General features: G+C 44.0%; 1 protein-coding gene across 3 annotated transcripts in view; it reads left to right on the top strand.

Moving 5' to 3' along the window:
- KANK4 (KN motif and ankyrin repeat domains 4) overlaps window positions 1–20,494 on the top strand; it is a 62,324-nt gene that overhangs the window by 10,410 nt on the left and 31,420 nt on the right. For 2 of the 3 annotated variants that reach the window (XM_079982098.1, XM_079982094.1), the window contains exon 1: window positions 10,192–10,313. The exons of the other annotated variant lie outside the window; for it this stretch is intronic. The gene's annotated coding sequence lies outside the window, so the exon portion shown is untranslated. Of the gene's footprint in view, window positions 1–10,191; window positions 10,314–20,494 lie in introns of those variants that run through there. 3 annotated transcript variants of the gene reach the window in all.

Below are 20,494 nucleotides of genomic sequence, written 5' to 3'. Positions count from 1 at the left end.
GCTCGCATGGTTTTTAAAGCTTGGCAACTCCAGGTAAATTGGTTTGGCAGTAAGTTTACATGAAGAACTTCCCAATGCTTTAAATGCTATCCAAGTCCACAAGCAGAAGGAAAAATAAAATTATTGATTGCAAGGCTTACCTAGAATAAATAAAGTTAGACAGTTTCTGGTCTTTTGAGAGTTGGCTTGTGAATGTTTTCACACAAGACTGGATTGTTGGAAGCATCTGTCTAACAAGACTGGGGCACTAGTTCGTCCTAAATCCACTTACACATACAGACCACAGTCTTCCAGAGTCAGAGAGAAAACATGGATGTGCCAAGAAAGCATTATCCTACAAATTAAATATTACCAGATATTCAAATAAGCAAGTCAAACCGAAAATCCTTCAGGGTTACCTGCCAATTTGACGTGGAGTAAGAAAAAGTATTAGCTCTAAATATGATAGTCAGAAGCTCCCATTTCAGTGTATATTATTTTGGCTTTCTTTCTTTTTTTAACCTACCCGACTTTGATTTGAATGGCCCTCAAGCACAACTTTTAAAGCAAAAATATATCAGGTTTGCTCCTAACTGCATTTGTGATGGGAAAAGTACATTCTTCATGTCAATGCATCATAGAGGAAGATGATTGTGTGGAACAAAAACAGCAGTTAAACAGACAAAGGCACCCTTCCAATCCTTGTCTATTTGAAAAACGGAAGGATTGATTAGTCTATTTTAGTTCCCATTACTTGTGCTCTTTGCATTTCTGACTGCCTGATATTATATTCGTAGCTGGCCATGTCTGCATTGGTTGCATATCGTACAAGCAAATTGGCTCCAGACAATCTCACAAGAGCTAGACACCCCATATAAAAGGTAAAGGTAAAGGGAACCGCCGACCTTCTGATCGCCTAGTCCTAGGCTCTGTGGTTTAACCCACAGCGCCACCCGCAGGCAATGCTTGAAGCACAACAGCAAGCCATCCCACATTTTTACAGATGGACCTTACTTCTTTTTATGCACAATCTATCCTAACCAACCCACTTCCTTCCCTTTTCCCTCCCACATTCAAAACATCCAGCCTCATCCCACTTCCTTTCCTTTCTTTTTTAAACTTCCTTCTCCCCTCTCCACCAGCTAAGATGCTGGAAATACGGGGGGTGGGGGGAATTTGCATACATATTCTCAAGCAAGGTTTACCACTGAGCCTCGATTTTTCTCTTCACAGTAATGGGCTTGCAGCCCAAGCTGCGCTCCCCTAGAACTTGGTAGAGCGCACCCATTTTCTATCACCCTCCTCTGCGTTTGGGGCCCTGAGACACACAATCTGCTCATGGTGATATAAGAGCTTTTGCTTCCACATCTGCTGACAGCTCCCCTAGACATACAAGGTCAAAGGGCACATTCTGGATCTTCACATGTCAAGACAATAAGAATCAATTTTAATTTTCAAAAGACAGAGCTATCGCTGAAGAAGATCACTAAATGCTACTAATTTCTTTAGGCCCCAGGGGTCTTGGAAGGTAATCTCATTAAGGTGAAATACTGCCTAAGTGCAGGCGTGGGACTCAGCCTTAACCTTCAATTCACATTGCATTGCCTGCTAGCATTGTTTGATTAAATACTGCTTTATCTGACTCATGGATTAATACTCATCTCAGAACTATCATAAAATATAAGGTAAGGATGGCCTCGTGAGGTGTACTGTACTGCCACCACCCTTCCCGCTCTCTGTCCCATCTGCTCAACATGACAAGTTCTCAATGCATGTTTCAGAAGGAAAATAATCACTTGCGTTATTCTTCCCACCTTTATTCTATATTGGAAACGGATGCCTGAGAATCTGCCCTTGAGGACAGTTGTGGAAGTTGAAAAATAAGGACAATTAGGCTGTGCTACACACACCCATTTACTTTGTAGCCTCTCCTCATATAAATTGACTCAGAAACTGTGGCCATCATCTGAAGCCCTTCTTTGTGTGCCTCTTCGACAAGAAGTCTGGAGGGTGGAAACACAAGAACGGGCCTTTTCTGTGGTGGCTCCCCACTTGTAGAACGCTCTCCCAAGGGAGGCTCACCTGGCAGCTTCGTTACGTATATTTAGGTAGGGTTGCCATATTTTGAAGAGTAAAAAAAGAGGGACACCTTTGCTGACTTCTACTTTTAAATCTGGATCGCTATGGTGACTCTCATTTTACATACCCATGAAAAAGAGGACATATGGCAACCCTAATTTTAAGCGCCAGGCAAAAACATTCTTCTTCTCTCAGGCCTTTGGTTAATTAAACAATCTAGGGCCTTTTAAATTGGGAGGGGGGAGAGAGGGAATCTTGTTTTTGTTGGTTACTGTGGTGTGCATTTTTGTGTTCTTGTGATCTTTGGATGAGGGGTGGTATAGAAGTTTAATAAATAAATAATATTTTTAAAAAATTAAAAATCAATGTTAACCACAACCCATAGCTATCCTGTATCTACCCTATGGTTTATTTTTAAATGCTGACTGTGCACACATTACTGGCTAAAAACACAGTGAAGTCAGTATAGTTGTATTTCTAAGTCACCTGATGTTTGCCTGTTATGTATTGAAGTTCTCACTCTAGCCACCAGGGGGTATTGTGTATATAGTTTTCACTCAGGTCCGGGTAAGTTAATTTAGGTGGGAAACCCTGAGCTGCTGTTGGTACACTGTTGACAGCCGGCTGCCTATAAAAGCAGGCCGGCTGAGCTGTTAGCTGTTCAGTTCAGTCCCAGCTCACTTATAAAGAACTACTTGGAGAAATCTCTGTGTTGTCTGCTATGTCCACCCACTACTTAATACTGCCCACACCAGCGGGTGGAGAATGGGCATGGATGTCCTTATATGGCTGAAGTTTTCAAATCAGATCAAAGCTGGTTTGGGGGGGGGAATTCATCAGAACACAGTATTTTCCAGGACAGATGTGGATTACAGCTAGCTGTGTGTACAGAGCTTCACAATCTAATGTTGGGAGTATGGATGCATTCTCTACCCCCAACCAAAGTGTGAAATAAAGGACTAGCTGCATTTTTAGCCAGTATTGCATCCACAGCCTTACAGCAGCTAAACCTGAGTAACTGTAGGCATAGTCAGAAAATGTTATTGATGTCAAATATTTGTCAGTGCTTCAGTTCAAATTTACACCTCTGTTGCTGTTATTTCTTCAGACTAGAAGTGAAAATCATTGTTAAATCCAGCCAGCTTGAGATGTATGAAACACCCACTATATCTTCACAAGCAATGTTCACTTTTTGTTTTCTCCATTAACATTTCAGATTATAATCTTTTTCCTTTTTTGCACATTCACCAAGCAGCAGAGGTGGTGGCTCAAATCCTCTGATCTTATCCTTGAATAAATATAAATCTCAGATAGCCAAAAGCTGGAGATAAACCACACAAATTATATGGCATACTACCTCTGAAGCATATGGAATTGGCTGTATATTTAAAAAATTGAAAGATGCCCATTGGTCATTGCAAGTGTATTGCTCATAGCTTGAAAAATGAAGGAAACAGCTTTTTAATTGTATTTTTTAAAAACAACAACAACACATAGAATCATAGAATCATAGAGTTGGAAGAGACCACAAGGGCCATCGTGTCCAACCCCCTGCCAAGCAGGAAACACCATCAGAGCACTCCTGACATATGGTTGTCAAGCCTCTGCTTAAATACCTCCAAAGAAGGAGACTCTACCACACTCCTTGGCAGCAAATTCCACTGTTGAACAGCTCTTACTGTCAGGAAGTTCTTCCTAATGTTTAGGTGGAATCTTCTTTCTTGTAGTTTGGAACCATTGCTCCATGTCCGCTTCTCTGGAGCAGCAGAAAACAACCTTTCTACCTCCTCTATGTGACATCCTTTTATATATTTGAACATGGCTATCATATCACCCCTTAACCTCCTCTTCTCCAGGTTAACATGCCCAGCTCCCTTAGCCGTTCCTCATAAGGCATCGTTTCCAGACCTTTGACCATTTTGGTTGCCCTCCTCTGGACACGTTCCAGTTTGTCAGTTTCCTTCTTGAACTGTGGTGCCCAGAACTGGACACAGTACTCCAGGTGAGGTCTGACCAGAGCAGAATACAGTGGCACTGTTACTTCCCTTGATCTAGATGCTATACTCCTATTGATGCAGCCCAGAATTGCATTGGCTTTTTTAGCTGCCGTGTCACACTGTTGGCTCATGTCAAGTTTGTGGTCAACCAAGACTCCTAGATCCTTTTCACATGTACTGCTCTCAAGCCAGGTGTCACCCATCTTGTATTTGTGCCTCTCATTTTTTTTTGCCCAAGTGCAATACTTTACATTTCTCCCTGTTAAAATTCATCTTGTTTATTTTGGCCCAGTTCTCTAATCTGTCAAGGTCGTTTTGAAGTGTGATCCTGTCCTCTGGGGTGTTAGCCACCCCTCCCAGTTTGGTGTCATCTGCAAATTTGATCAGGATGCCCTTGAGTCCATCATCCAAGTTGTTGATAAAGATGTTGAATAAGACCGGGCCCAAGACAGAACCCTGTGGCACCCCACTAGTCACTCTTTTCCAGGATGAAGAGGAACCATTGATGAGCACCCTTTGGGTTCGGTCAGTCAGCCAGTTACAAATCCACTGAGTGGTAGCATAGTCAAGTCCGCATTTTACCAGCTTCTTTACAAGAATATCATGGGGCACCTTGTCAAATGTCTTGCTGAAATCAAGGTAGGCTACATCCACTGCGTTCCCTTCATCTACCAGGCTTGTAATTCTGTCAAAAAACGAGATCAGGTTAGTCTGACATGATTTATTTTTCAGAAATCCATGCTGACTATTGGTGATCACAGTGAATATCCCAAGTTATTCCTTGTATGATTTACTCCCAAACTGACAATATTCCTTCTCTCTCTGAATATAATACTAGGGGGGTCTTTTATGTCTAAGAAAAAAAAGACACAGATTTGAATACAATTAGCATCTACCACGAGAGAGAGAGAGAGAGAGAGAGAGAGAGAGAGAGAGAGAGAGAGACTGCCTGCCTGTTCAGTTTGTTGTCTAGGTGCCGGCTGTTGATGGGACAACTTCAATGACCCTGCTCTCCTTTTTTCTGATGAATTATATTTAAACCAGACTTGGGTCAGACAGTCCTTCAGTAACAACCCTGTCCTCTGCAAACTAGTGCAAATGGCTACTTTATTCTCAATCCTAAACTCTCACTTTCTTGCATTTAAAAAAAAGCGTAATGATAGCTCAGTTGGTAAAGCATCAGACTCTTAATCTGTGTCTTGAACCCCTGGCCTACCTGGCAGCAAGTCAAAATATTGCATCCAAAGTCCAAAATCCGGGGGTCATGCAGCCACACAAGCCAAGTCCAAAGTCCAGGAAACACAGTCCAGGTCCAAGTAGCCAAGTGTGAAGTTCCACAATCAGCATACAGTTCAGAGTCAAACCCAAAGCAGAATCCCAGAGAAATCCAGGAGCATCCAAGCCAAAGTGCCTCAACATGGGCAGCTGAGCAGACACAGCACCTCAGCTCTGCTTCCCTCTTTGCATGCTGCCTCAACATGGGCAGCTGAGCAGACACAGCACCTCAGCTCTGCTTCCCTCTTTGCATTCCAGCATCACAGCATCTGGGCTTGATGAGGCAGGTGACCCTCACCTGTTCTGAGCCTATCATACACTTCCTCCCAGAGTTAGCGAGCCCCACCTGGCCAGCTAGGGAGCTGGGCTGTGGGCTATTGCCTACCTCAGCCTCCTACAGCGCCACTCCTGCTGCTCCCTACGCTTCAGAGCCCACTGTGTTCATGATGGGTCCTGCTGCTCTGGTTCCTGTGCATTGACAGCCACCCCCTTGCCATCCTACATCACCTTGTGAGTACAGTCCTTCCTTCCCTATCCCCTGCTTGCTCTGGTTTGTCCCAGTCCCAGCCTCACCCCTCGCCAGGATATTCTTCCTCCTCCTCTTCCTCACCATCGTCCTGCCAGTTCATGACAATCTGAGAGTTGTAGGTTCAAGAGCCTCGGGTTCTACTATCTTTGGTTTCTGTTTTATTAAGCTTTACTAATCAGAGACTTTAGGTTATACCTTTTGTCGCTGGCCAATATCTGTGCTCTTTGATTCCTGCAGCTTGCATAGCAATCTAACCTCACATGTTCAATTTGCAAGAACACCAGCAACACCTAAGTCTAGGAAATAGTACCTTTGTTGCATAACTGGGCCAACTAATGCTGTATATCTTGTGAAACTACGGTATATTGGGTGGATTGACTCAGGAGCACATTTCCAGAAGAAAAAAGAAAATGTATTTCTAGCCATAAATAGTTTATTGCTGAGAAACAAGTTGGGAAGGATGAATTTCCCCCTTCTAGGGCATCTTGCTCTTAGCATTGCATTGCTGGTTTCAGTATAAGGAGAAAGATTGATGAGTGGGACTTGGTGTGTCTTGGAACCTGATCTTGCATTAATGAGAGCACTGCTATACGGCTGCCAAGTGTCTCCTGTCCAGGAGCAGACAGAAGGCCAAAGAGCAAAACAGAGTGCATACCTAACAGTCTCATTTGCATTGCTGGAACAACACAAGCCCAAGCAAGGCCATGTCTTGTCAGATTCTCAGTGTGTGTGAACCGTGTGTTGTGTTGGGTGCAAACAGTGCTTGTTTTCATATTCTAATTTATTTAAGTGTGTACTATTGCCTGGTAATAAGACAGATTTTTTAAAAAAGTGCTTTCTGTGTTTGAACCGCATCACAAGACAACCCAAAAGCAGCAGCAGCTGAAATAATCACTGATTTAGAAATGGCAAGAGGCAACTATCTCAAGATGTTTCCCACTTGTCATATGTTTGGCAATGATAGCTTGGGTCCATGTTCCAGTCTGTTAAAGCCTAGAGGCTACTTGAAAGGGTAGATAGACTAGAGGGCATCCAAAGATGCTTGAAAAATGTGTGGGCCATTTTATAGGACCCCACCCCCACCCCCCTCACAGTTTGGTACTGGCCACTGAAAAGATGTGTGGTAGCTCTCTTCTCCCCTCTGCTCATGGAGAAAGGACATAGCTGGGCAAATATCTGGATATTTCCTCATCATTGAGAAGACTGTCTTGCAATGACTTCTGGAATTCCAGTTCTGCACATGGAAAGGGAGTTCAGATGGCCCATTGCTCACTACAGTGGCAGCTGCATGTGCTGGCTCTAAGCTTCCTAGTCATAGCATGCCTGTATTGGGGCCCAAAGATGTGCTGGGCTAATACACCATGGCATTAAGCTTTTGCACCAACCGCTTTTCTGGTACGTGGCACAATACTTATGAAATGACAACATTGTGACCTACATGGGTCATGCAATTCTATGAAAGCTTCCTTGAAATGGATGGTGCTACTTTACCTACCATGTATTAAAAAGCTTGTTGTTTCACAGGCTTCTTTGGGCATCCTACTATATTCTGGGATATTTTTATGAACAAGCAGTTTATACATTTTCATCTATATAAAATAAATAAGAATAGACATATACTTAATTGGTCATAACCACAGTAGAAGCATATTCCTAGTGCAGGGTCAGCATCCATTGTAGTTTTATTCTGCAACATTCATCAGTGAATGGCTGTGTGCAAACTACACCTTTAAAGCACATTCAAAACCCATTTCCTCCCTCAAAGAATTCTGGACATTGTAAGTTTGTTACGGGTTGCTGGAATGCTGCATTCAGATTGGTTATAACGCTAGAGCTTCTGTCTTGATTTCTCATGTTCCTTTTACACTGCAGTACCTGTTGAGTTCATAGGGACGCGGGTGGCACTGTGGGTAAAACCTCAGCGCCTAGGACTTGCCAATCGTCAGGTCGACGGTTCAAATCCCCGCGGCAGCGTGCGCTCCCGTCGTTCGGTCCCAGCGCCTGCCAACCTAGCAGTTTGAAAGCACCCCCGGGTGCAAGTAGATAAATAGGGACCGCTTACTAGTGGGAAGGTAAACGGCGTTTCCGTGTGCTGCGCTGGCTCGCCAGATGCAGCTTGTCACACTGGCCACGTGACCCGGAAGTGTCTGCGGACAGCGCTGGCTCCCGGCCTATAGAGTGAGATGAGCGCACAACCCTAGAGTCTGTCAAGACTGGCCCGTACGGGCAGGGGTACCTTTACCTTTTTACCTGTTGAGTTACGGAACTGTGGTTTTCTGAGTGATTTACCACGTTAGACTAAGTTTTAATTGCAGGAAAGAATGCAACGTTAGGATACTTCCCCAACTTTCATCATGTGATATTGCACAGCAGAACTCCAAGGATTTTCCAAGTTAACAAGGTTGAAAACGGATGAAACAAATAACACAGAAAAAAGTGTAAAACTTCCACTAGATTCCCAGAAGTGGCATTTAGTAGATGGAAAGATTACATTAAACCTGGAAATTATCTGGTAAGGAAATTTCAGGTTAATGGAGTAAGTGTGGACTGAACGCAGCCAGGGTTACAACCAGCAGAAACCCTTAACAAACAGTGCCCAAAATTATTTGAGGGAAATAATGTCCTTTGAATGCGCTTTTAGCATGTGCAAACCCACAGCTTGACAACAATGTACTTAGAGCACCGTCCTGTGTATGTCTACTCGGAAGCCAATCCTATTACATTCAATAGGACACACTTCAAAGTATAGTGTGTACAGGACGGCAACCTAACTCAGTTTTTTAAAAAACAAATCTTGAAAAAAGTACATTGTGTTCTGTACATATTCCATTATTCCTGCACAATGACACACACACACACAGAGTGGTATCTGAAGAAGTGTGCATGCACACGAAAGCTCATACCAAGAACTAACTTAGTTGGTCTTTAAGGTGCTACTGGAAGGAATTTTTTTTGTTTTGACTATGGCAGACCAACACGGCTACCTATCTGTAACACACACACACAGAGAGAGAGAGAGAGAGAGAGAGAGAGAGCGCGCCTCACAACAACCCTGTGAAGTCCTTTTGGCTGCAAAAAGGACACTGGACGTAGTCACCCAATGAGCTTCATGGCTGAGCAGGGACTCCTGCCTATTGGAAACATATCCATGTATAAAGGTGAGATTTGAAAATTTTCTCAGACATATTTTATCCTCTCCAAATATTTACATACACAGATATCAAGTTTCCCTGCTCTGGCCGGATTATGAGCTTTGAAGCTGTTAGTGACACGGTTAAGGCACTATTGTTCTAAGAAGCGCTTATCCGTGAGCATATTGTTTCAGATGGAATATATATATAACATGAGAAAAATCTTGTTTGCTGAAGTCTTCTGTAACTTCAAAACTTGCATACTTAGATGCCAAAAGATGTTTGTCCCATAAAAGATATTAACTGGTTTAACTTCCACTGTTGCTGGCAAGAAGCCAGTTCACACACTATATGAAAAGGTGTGTGAAAATCCCAAAGGAGGTGGACCTAGATATGGGCACTGTTCATGCTCAAAAGCATTGTCATTATATTTATTACACCTTCCAAGAATGAACCCCAGTACTGTATTCCAAACAATTGACTTCTGGATCACAATAGAGCTCTGTTTGCTGCAATTAAGGTCTGCAGTCACGGTCACCGTTTGAAGTATTCCGAACCTTTGCATGCAAATTACAGCCTCTAGATAGAAATTATCCCCAGAATGCACTTTGAAAAGGAGCAGGAAGAAAGGGCAGCAATGCGGTTCAAACCCGCTTAGGCGCCAAAACCACTGGATGACCTTGCCTCGGTCACCGTCTCTCTCTCAGCCTGCCCTACATCACAAGGGTGTTGTTGGAACGGGGTTAAAAATGCGAGGAATGAAGAGGCGACCCTGAAGTCCTTGGGGTGAAGAAGGGCAGGCTAGAAATGCTAGAAAGGAAAGGAAAGGTCAGAGGGAACGATCTGAGAAGCCCGCCCCGCCCCAATAACTCTGCCCTAACTACCTTTGCTCTCACGGCTTTTCGCGGGGCTCACTTCGAAATAAGCACACGTAAGCCACGAAGGAGATGCGTGTACACATATAGGACACTCGAATGCTTCCTTTTAACGTGATCACGAGAGGTGGCTCTCTGTGCGCGCCAGCCGAAGCAGCGCAGGGGAGGGGGCAGCGTCTCTCTCTCTCTCTCTCTTTTGCAACGCCAGAGCATTGTGGGCAGATTTTCCCCTGCAGCGAGCAAGGAGGCTCATAAACTCTGCAAAGAAGCCCCGCTTGCTTCTCCAGCACCTCGCCGGACTCCAGAGAGCGCTGTGCAGCCGGCCCAGGGAGGGGAGCTGCAGGAGCAGCAGCCGGCGCAGGAGGGCAAAGGAGCCCCGGGCGGACACCTCCTCGGCGCGGCCGGGGGGCTCACTCCGGCCAGCTGCAGTCCCAGCCACGGGGCCCAGGTAAAGGAAACTTGCCTCCTTCTTTGTGCGCCTTCGCTTCCGCGCCGGCAGAGCTCAAGGTCTGGGCTGCTGCCGCCGCCTCTCCATTGCAAAGGACCAATGGGACTTTAAAAAAACATTTTGCTCCCGGGGCTCGATCGCCAAGAGATCGGGATCTTCGGATCTTAGAACAGGCTGGCCAGAAATAAGGATGGGGGAGAGAGAGCAAGAGGCTCAAAGGGGGTGTGGGTGCGGCGAAGAAATTTGGGGGAGAGTCGATGGTGGCGGGACTGAAGCTGCGCAGCGCGAGAAGGCAGCTTCGAGTCGGTTTATCCGGAGAAATGCGAACTGAGGTTCTATTATATAATAATAATTATTATTATTATCATCATCATCATGATGAATGGTGATGATAAGGACTCTTTTTCCTTGGGCAGTTTGCTGCTTCCCAAAGTGCTCGCTTCCTGGCATGGAGCGGCTGCCCCCTACAGGATCATGCTCAAAGGGAAGAAATGTAATCTGTCCCTGCCGCGTTGAAAACCAAGGACAGGAAAAGCCCGGCGCTCTTAAGAGAAGAGTCACTTGCTGAGTTCAGCAGATCTCCCGTTGTCGGTGCCTTTCTTTTTTACCTTGCTCAGCTCCTTTGTCTGCTGGTGCGATTCGGGTTCTCCTCCCGATCGGTTTAAACAGGGTAGGGACTCAGACCTCAGATGCATGAAAGGAGAAAGATAGAAAGAGTGCTCCTGAGCAAGCACAGAGTGCTTGCTCCTCAGCAAGTCACCCCATCCATTTAACTTCTGCGTCTTTAAAGTGTGTGGTTGTGGGGAAAGGCGCATTGTATTTAGAATACCAGTGATTTTGTGTTGGGAAGGCTCCAGAAGAATATCTGATTTAAATAATATGTAGAGTTGGGGCTACATCACATGTCCTAATTTTTGACATAGAATCATAGACATGTCAGAAGCAACCTCACAATCCCCTTCCCTTGATGTAATTGCTGTTTTATTTGAACTGAAAGCACAGGTATTGTGTGATTGGACTCGTTTGTGGATAGCAAACTCTTACAACTATTGATGGTCAGACACTCCTCCTCAGTTCATCCCTCCTGATAGCATCCTGGCATTTATTTATGTGAACATATAGATTACCTGTTCCAAGGGCAGAGAGCGACTTACGTACCTGATACTTCATACAAAGAACAGACAGGTGCCAAGGGATTCACAATTCCCTTCCGGTTCTCTTTTTAACTCCTTTGTCCAAAACCAAGGGGTTTCTTTTCCCAGCCTAATGTATTCTGCAGATGTGCAGAGGGATGGCAAGTTTCCTCTTAGTATTACGGCTGTTTCGCGGAAGCCTGATTCCTCTTTTACTAATTTATTTATTGTTGAAACAAGAGATGTGCGCTCCTACACTGGTGGGGCAAGGGAAGCACACGTTTCCTTTTAAAGAATGAAATACGGAAGGAAAACAAAAAAAGATGTTCTTAAAGAACTAGCTATTGCTGCAGGAGAAGGAAAAGCTTCCTTGAGTTTCCAGATTTTTTACCTTTTAAAGCAAGGGCGGCTAAACTCAGGCCTGAGGGCTGAATATGGTCCTGCAAGCCGCTCTCTCCAGCTTGAGGGCCTGTTTTGAGATAAAAGTAGATGGAACACTGGATGTGACTCTTATCTTTCTGCCATAGGCTGCATTCCAGCTATGTGAAATTCAGGTATTTCTATACTCGCACCCGTATACACGTCTCTCCCAAGCAATAGGCATATGCGCAGTTCAGGGACACATCCCAGCCAGGAAAAAGTACTCAAAGAGTGTTTATTGTAGGGCTGGTAAGCACCTGTCCTGTGGAGACTGTATGAGGCCTGACAGGAGACACGGCCTGGGAAGATTCCTGAGGGCTACAGCGATAGGTCTGGTGGGCCACATTGGCCTCTGGGCATGAGGTTCCCCACCCTTGATTTAGTGCTGTTGTTCCAAACTGTCCAGGCACCCACTAGTCGGCGCAGGACTTGGGACTCTTGGCTTGGTTACTACTAAGGGTGTTATTCCAAAGATGGTCGCGCTGCACAGTCCAAACATAGATCAGGTTACAAGCAGTGTTTTGAAACTCCCATTGTTCTAGGAGCATTTTGCGACAGGGAATTTCATTAGCACGAGCAGTTTCTGAACTCTGGGCACAGTACTGCGCCTAAGATTTCAGAATAAAACTGCAGAGTGGAAGGAAAGGAGGACCTTTTTCTACCTCCCCACTTCCAGCTACTCTCTGAAGACTCGAGAAGAGACCCTCTTAAGAATATTAGGGGGGTGGGCAGGGGAAGGACTAGACCATGTGAAAAATGAACACAATATTTTAGCTGCAGTTCATTCGTTTTCAGCTGTGTATTCTTGTTATATAAAAAAAGTGCACCTAGACATTCCATTGTTGCGCCCAGAACCCAGGTTTATGGTGCCATTTAGCTCCTAGCTTTCATAGCTCAGTTTCTAAAACTGATTACAAGGTGTGCAAATCAGCCGCTTAAATCAGAGTTCTAAGTTACAAAGACTGGCATAAATTACAAAGGCACCATCCCAGCACTTGGCATACCCCCTGGAGAGAGGGGTAGGCACAGCCATTAATGTGTTTTACATACTGAGGCATGGGATCGGGCCAGCAAGCGGGCACTCCTGTCAGGAGGCTGGGTCCACTTACGCTGGCACAACCAGTGATGCATCCTTGAAGATAGGAACAGTTGACTGCTCACTATCCGCTCTAGGCTCAGGTGCTCCCCTGGGGTGGGAAGCGCTTCACTGGCTGCAAGTGGAGCTGAGGCCTAGTTAGGTGGCTTTCCCTCAATGTTTGAGGGGGGGGGGCTTTCTCCGAACAAGTGCCTCTCCATCATCTGGGTCAGCACCTCCCAGACCACTGGGTCCCTCCCCAGAATCAGGTTCCACTCTTCCCATTCATTCTCTGAAGTCAAGAAGTCTCCACAGGACTCAAAACGGCTTCATAAAAATATAGTTGGCAAATAATCTGTAGTCCGAAACCTAAATGCATGCTTATGAATAGAGAGTACTCGTCTCACTGCCTTTCATTGCTATATTGCAGCGTTTAGAAGTGGAATGACTGTACCATTCCCCCCCCCCTCTCCTTTCTCTTGTTTGTGAGAGAAGTAGTTTGGTTAGATTGCATAGAGACTTGTTTGTACAAGTGAGCCCAGGTGGGTGTGAACAAACGGAGGGGAGCAGAACTGAAGCACACGAAGTCCGAATTGGGTCACTACATTCTGTAGAGTTCAGAGTTGAGAAATTCAGATTCCTATGAAAGGTTTACCTCCCACACTCTCGGGCCTATGAGAGCCTGTTCAGCCAAAATATTTAGGTGTGGTTATCTGCCAAATGAGGAAATAAACAATTTACTTCAAAGCATTGTGTAGGACCAACGTAATTCTGGGGAATTAAGAAATTTCTCAGAATTAAGAGATTAAGAGTATGCTAGCAAATCAATATTTTCTTCTTCTTCACTGCCTTGTTTTCATATTCTCCCTGGTACAGTGTTCCCCCTGATACAATTCTAGGCACTCAAGGTGGCGTACCTGGTTCTCCCCCTCTGCAATTAACTCCCCACAACAACCCTGTGAGGTAGGTCAGTTGAGAGGCAATGATGGCCCAAGGTCATCCAATGAGCTTCATGGCTGAGTGGGGATTTGAACCCTGGTCTCCCAGGCCTTGTCTGACACTTTAACCACTACACCACACAGGCTCTGTCATGTGTCATATAACATTACTATAAACACATCAGAACGAATGTTCAGTGAGGATTGTCATTAGGAAGTGACCTTTGCTGATACTTGGTGCAGGCTGGGTTTTGTCTTTTAACCTTTATCTCTTGGTGATGTCTGTTTGACACCATTTTGGTTACAAGACAAGGAAATGTCGGCTGGTGAGTCGAATGCCGATAAAGAATAAGCAAAGCGCAGCCTCCTTAAGTGGCAGTCTCCACTTGGCAGAGCAGGATATACGGTATGTGGCTCCCATCCCAAACCAATTGGGCCATTAATCATCATGAAACATGTAGGGCGAGCTAAAGACTAGGCACTTAATTCTGGTCACAAATTAGTCTAAAACCTGTGTGATAGCACCGGCTCAAATGGAGGCACCTTAGCATTTAAATGCTGATAGCAGAAACAGGTGTTAGATTCTCAAAACCTCTTCGCAGAGGTTATAAAAAATGCCCATGTTAAATCAAACACTCATTTCAGTTTTTAATAACTTCGCAGGTCCAGGCTGAACTGTCTGTGGAGACTTTTTTGGGTCACGTGACTCCTTAAAAAATGAACAAACACGGTTAAGGTTTGCAGGCCGATTTCCCCACCCCCTCAAACTCCACTATTCCACATGATGAACATGCCTTTCTGCTTTTGTCTTGTTCCATGATCACAATATGGAAATTACGAAGAGAAGTCATACCCACCAAACCACTAATTTTCATAGAAAGCAGGAGCCCACTTCTGAAAAGGTGATCACATACTGTACCTGAGGTTGATGGGGGCAGAAAACTGTCTCACAGACAGAGGGTCATTCCAGACAAGTGTTCCCCAACTTGGTGCCCACCAGATATTTGGGACTCCAGTCCCTCTCAGCCCAAGTCAACAGCCAGGATTATGGAAGCTGTAGCTAGAAACATTAGGGGGTGGGGAGCCCAAGGTCACAGAAGGCTGTTCTACCTGTTGGTCTTAACTTTGCTGGATTGCCATATGTAGGACATAGAACAATGTGCATGATGGACAGCAGAATCTTAAGTATCAACCACACAAAACAAGCTCATTGGAAACCACTCAACGTTGCATATTTATTACAGTGGAACCTCAGGTTAAGTACTTAATTTGTTCTGGAGGTCTGTTCTTAACCTGAAACTGTTCTTAACCTGAAGCACCACTTTAGCTAATGGGGCCTCCCACTGCCGCCGTGCCGCCACCGCATGATTTCTGTTCTCATCCTGAAGCAAAGTTCTTAACCCGAGGTAATATTTCTGGGTTAGCAGAGTCTGTAACCTGAAGCGTATGTAACCTGAAGCGTATGTAACCTGAGGTACCACTGTATAGACATTGTTCTCCAGTTGTCTGCATAACATAACTTCTATTGTGCCATCAATTCACGGTGTGAACAAAACAGCATTTTTGTCTAGCTTTGTAAAAACATAATTCTCCCAGCATTTGGTGTGTTGGGAAGTGTTGACCTGCACTCAAGGCTACATATGACTAAAGGATAAGCTAGTTTGGGAGAGGCAAGGTTGCCTTTGTCTGACGTCCAAGTTCTTATCCCAGAGAAGTCAATGGGAGCTTTGTCGTTGACTTCAGTGGGTTAATGATTTACTCTTTAGAAAATGCCTTGCTTTTTCTCTTTGCCAGAACCTGTTAAAGGATGCAACATAATGAAATACAGAAATGATTCTGCAAACTATATCCTAATGGGAGATAGGTCAGGGGTTTGTTTGTTTGTTTGTTTGTTTGTACAAAACATTTAGCCACACTTCCCCCTCAGAATTTTGGAGAGGGGCATTATATGCCTGAGAATCTGCTCAGAAGACATTCAATCAAAGCAGCCCTACATATAAGGAGAAAATGGCATTTTAAGTCAAAAATGGATGGCTGTGTATAGTCATTACTGCCATCTTGTTAAATGGCTATTTAACTGCCTATGGACTCAGTAGAGGTTTTGCCAATTATTTTGAAAGTAATTGAGTTCGCATTAAGGTATTCCAAGTTAATTACACAGCAGCCAGCTTTGTTTATCCAAGTCTCATAAGGTTGATAGACAAACAACAACAATGATTTAGAAATTTAAGGAGTGCCCTGTGATAAATATAGCTTACCACCAGGGGCTGATTTTTTTAAATCACCGGCTTGTCATGTTTAATAGTGTAGTCGCTAGTTGCAACTGAGGAGTCTCATGGTGCAAGTTGCACATGCTGCAAATGTGTGGGTTGAATAGGAGAATGGAAGTAAGCACACAGGCAGTGGCCAATCACAGCAACACCAGTTCCATTCCTTGGAAATCTCTTCCATTGTTTGCTTCCCAGTGCTTCTCACTATCAGTGTCCCATCTTGCACATGGCTGTGACAGATGTTTCATGACTAATTTCCAAACAGTTCAGTACTCAAAACGGTACACGCAGCAAAGGATTTGCCTTCTCATAGCCGTGTGAAAGCATCTTGCAGGAGCTGTCTAGTAACTGTAAGGAGGTTTCTTTCTAAACCTTTACTTCTCTGGTATATCAGTAGGGGCCATAGGAGGGAGATTTCTCAAGTCACCTTTGCTCTAGGGTCCGGCTCAGCTGTTGCGCTGAGTCCAAGGAACTTAAGAACAGTATTAGTCAAGGAGAGTGAGCCTTCTAACACAGAACTTTGTATGGAATAATTGCTCACAGATTATCTGATTTATTTAATTTTGTCTAATCTCCTTATAATGGCAGAAACTAAAGGGCATCTTTGCCCAAGGAAATTTATTTCATGGGTTAATAAAGCACGAAGTCCATGCAGTGCATGGAGTCTCCTGGGGGAGTCTCAAATTCAGGAACCCTTCTATGCCTCCAAGAGTTTTGTTAGTCTAGAGTTTAACTGGAACATTAGAGGTGGTGTATTTAACCTTACGTGGCAAAAGAAAGGAATAATTTGTGGTGTATGCTCTGTATAAAAATACTCTCAAGTTGAAACACTGGTGAAATTATGATGGGCAGAAGCTTTAACTAATGTGCCTATAGTCTCTGAAATGCTGTGTTTGTTTTACAGTATCATTTGAGTGGTATTCAAACTAACTTTTATACAGAGTAGACCTGTTAAAATTAATGCCCCTGGCTTAGTTATGCTCATTTAATTTCAGTGGGTCTGCTGCGAGTAAACCCTAGCTGAATAACACCCTATGTGTTTTCATATTTATGAAACTAATCAAAATTATTATGTGAACCGCCCTGAGATCTTATGATGAAGTACAGTATATACATCTAATAGATAAATAAATAACCCCCTCCCAACCCCCAACCCCCAATGTCCCATTGAACAGGTGAGTTTTAATTATGGATAAGTATACATAAGATTACTCAGTAAATCTATAAATAAGTTTTTAAAAACCAAATCCATCTCTCATGTTAGCTTATTGTAGGGGTGGGGAACTCTAGGCCTGGGGGCCAAATCCAGCCCTCCTGACTCTGCCCAGGCCGTCCCTCTGCCCCAGGCCATATCCCTCACTGCTCCTGATACATGCCCTTAATTGTGGGGTTGTTGTTTTCCCCCAGGCTTGAATATATCTTACCTGTAATAATGCCACAGGCACTGCTTTCCCTGCTTTTGACCACACCTACCACTAGGATATGCCCCTCAGAAGATTGCCCATCAGGGAATGCAGACCTGGAGCTGGAAAAGTTCCCTATCCCTAGCTTAAAGGGACAAATAAAGCTTTCATAACGCTGATTGCAAATTTTCAACTCGAGAGAGACAGATGAATTCCTGTGAAGAAAATGCCAAGCAACAGCTCATATCTCTTAGTAAATACTTTCTTTTGATGGGAGACAAGATAGTAGCTATCACAGCATTCAAAATCAGAAGTCATTTAAACAGAAAAAGGAAAATATGATCTCTTTGCAAATTTCAGTTGCGGGCTGACTGACCTCTACATTGTTTGTACACTTCTTCACCTCTCAGGATTTAATTAAAACTTTCCTACATGGATAACAAGTTTAAGAAAAAGGACCAGCACTGTGAAGTTGAATCCAAATGCTCCAGAGGAGGTTGTTCTGCACCAAAGGATTTGCTTCATATTCCTGAATACCTGATACTGCCTTTAGAAAACAGCTCTTACATTATTAGTGATCCTCCCAGCAATGTCACGGTTCCACTTGACTGAAACAGATCTGATTTTAAAAGCAAAGTATGTGCAAAGTTCTGTCAAAACACCTGAGAGGTTTGAGTTTATCATTACAGCTGATAGATATATGTTTTTTTACAGTCAGATCCTGGCAGGCATAGGATTGGCGTGTGTGTGTGTGTGTGTGTGTGTGTGTGTGTGTGTGTAAGTGTGTAAAGGCTTCCAACTGTTAAGAAGATGAGATATCCCCTCACTCCAGTGCTGACAGCCTTCCTCTTTGAAAGGATTGCAACAGCTATCAGTCAGGCAAGCAGTTTTGCACAGCAGAAATGAGAGACTGTTATGTGTGTTTTGTCATTGGTCTTATACTTGTAAGCTGCTTACAAACCACCATGGCAATGAAGCAGTATATAAATAAAAAGCCCCAGCCTCCAGTTCTGTATCCTAAAGGCTTTGGAGAACCTTTCTCTGCCTGGCACCAGAACAGTATTTGACCAGTAAAATGCTGTTGTATGGAAGGGGGGGGGGTCAGGAATTGAAATGTAGGATTCTAACATGGCAGGTGGTGCAGAGTGGACCAGCTTTCTCCCACATGCTTGGGAGGAAATGATGCTTTGCTGCAGGTCTTGGTTTGAACAGCTGCTCAAATGAGAGAGGATGGTTGGGCTAACTGACAACATCTGGTTTCTGGATGCAGTGGGATATCTAGGTCTTGCAATGTGTTATTTACTGAGAATGTTGGCCTAGGTTCTCAAGCCTGATGGGTGAGTGTCAGTGGCTTTAATTTCCCAGACTTTTGTTCCCAGACTTCATGCAAACCCAGGATTGTGATGCGTCACTACAGATCATCCAATGGAGACTTCATGATGACATTCTTACATTTTTATTATACAGAGAGAAAATATTTTCATTTAAATGTTTTTGAATGTCTAAATCTTTTATTTTGTTATGTTTCTGCACATATTATTGGATAGCACATAAAATGGTGATTAATCAAATGCCAATGCAGACTTTCAGCCTGTGCTGCTCCTCCATCATTCAGCCAATGGAAACGCAAAAGCATCTCACACAGCTGTCTCCCCATGTAGTGTACAGCAGCGTCCCTGGGAAAAAGTACTTGTTAATTCCACAGTGCATGGGAAATTACTATCTGAATGCTGTGCTGTCATTCCTCCCCCTAGAAATTCTAGGTGCATGTACACATTACAGCAAATAGTCTGGTATTCTGTGAATTTTCTATAGCTGTGAATATGCAGCACCTGTAGAGGTTTATCAAGTAAACTAGTTATTGTTGGCCAGTGCAGTCAGTTGAACCTAATCCTTTAAGGTACTAGAACCAAAAAGCATTCAGTTTTCTATCCAGGCCCATATGTAAATCATATAATGGTATATTCTAATAGTCAACCCTTTGCTGTATAATAAGTAGTTTAGTTTAGCAAAATATAGCATGATGAGAGTAAGGGAGGGAATCATTAATTTCCCCCCATATGTTAAGGTCAATAAATGTGCAGGCAGGCAGAAGTAACACAATGTCATGTAGTTCAAGCTTTTAATTGTAGTCACTGAAGTCAACGTGCATGGCTAGAGCCAGCAATTTTAGATTTCTGTAAAGCCTAAACTAGCTCTCAGCACTTTGCTTCTTTGCATGAAATCCCATCTTTAGTCTTAGTGTGTGCATTTTTCATGCATCCTGTATCATTTGAGTCCTTTCCTGCATAACTAATTCTTCTCCCTGTTCTTCACTTGACAGATTGAAAACTCATTATGTACGCATCTGTATATTCCCCCAGAGTCTGCATTTACATTTGATAGGTGGCTTTTGCTGACGATTCTGCTTCACTGCTCTGTGTTCATCTGGACCACCAACCCAGACGAGCTCTTTGGAGAGCCTTTAAGCAGGAGATGCTAGATCACACATGGGTAGCTGGCAAAGGAGGGTGAGGGCGTAAATGCTATTTCATGACAGAAGGCATGGTTAGCATGAAGGAGACCATGGGGTCCTTCCACTGCCAGCTCACTAGTTGATGCCCACAAGGAAGGAGTTCTTAATTAGCTCCTGTTGAGATGCCGCAATCCTGCTCCTGAAGGGAATTTGTTGATTCAGCATCTTAATCCTGCATGGGATGGGTGTACCTGACCCAGCCTAAAGCTCAGTCGGCCATTTAGGTCAGATTAGGATTGCTGAGTTTAGTTTTAAACGTCAAGTGTTTTGGCAACTGACTTTCTATTTGTTTGTGTGGGTTTGGTTTTTTTTACTTAAGTACCGTATTTTTCGCCCCATAGGGCGCACCGGCTCATAGGACGCACTTAGTTTTTTGGGGGGGAAATAAAGGGAAAAAATTATTTCCCCACCAGGCGTGGGGCTGGGG

The sequence above is a fragment of the Podarcis cretensis genome (genome assembly GCF_951804945.1).
Source record: "Podarcis cretensis genome assembly, chromosome: 6".
NCBI lineage: Eukaryota > Metazoa > Chordata > Lepidosauria > Squamata > Lacertidae > Podarcis > Podarcis cretensis.
This window is presented reverse-complemented; position numbering and strand designations above follow the sequence as displayed.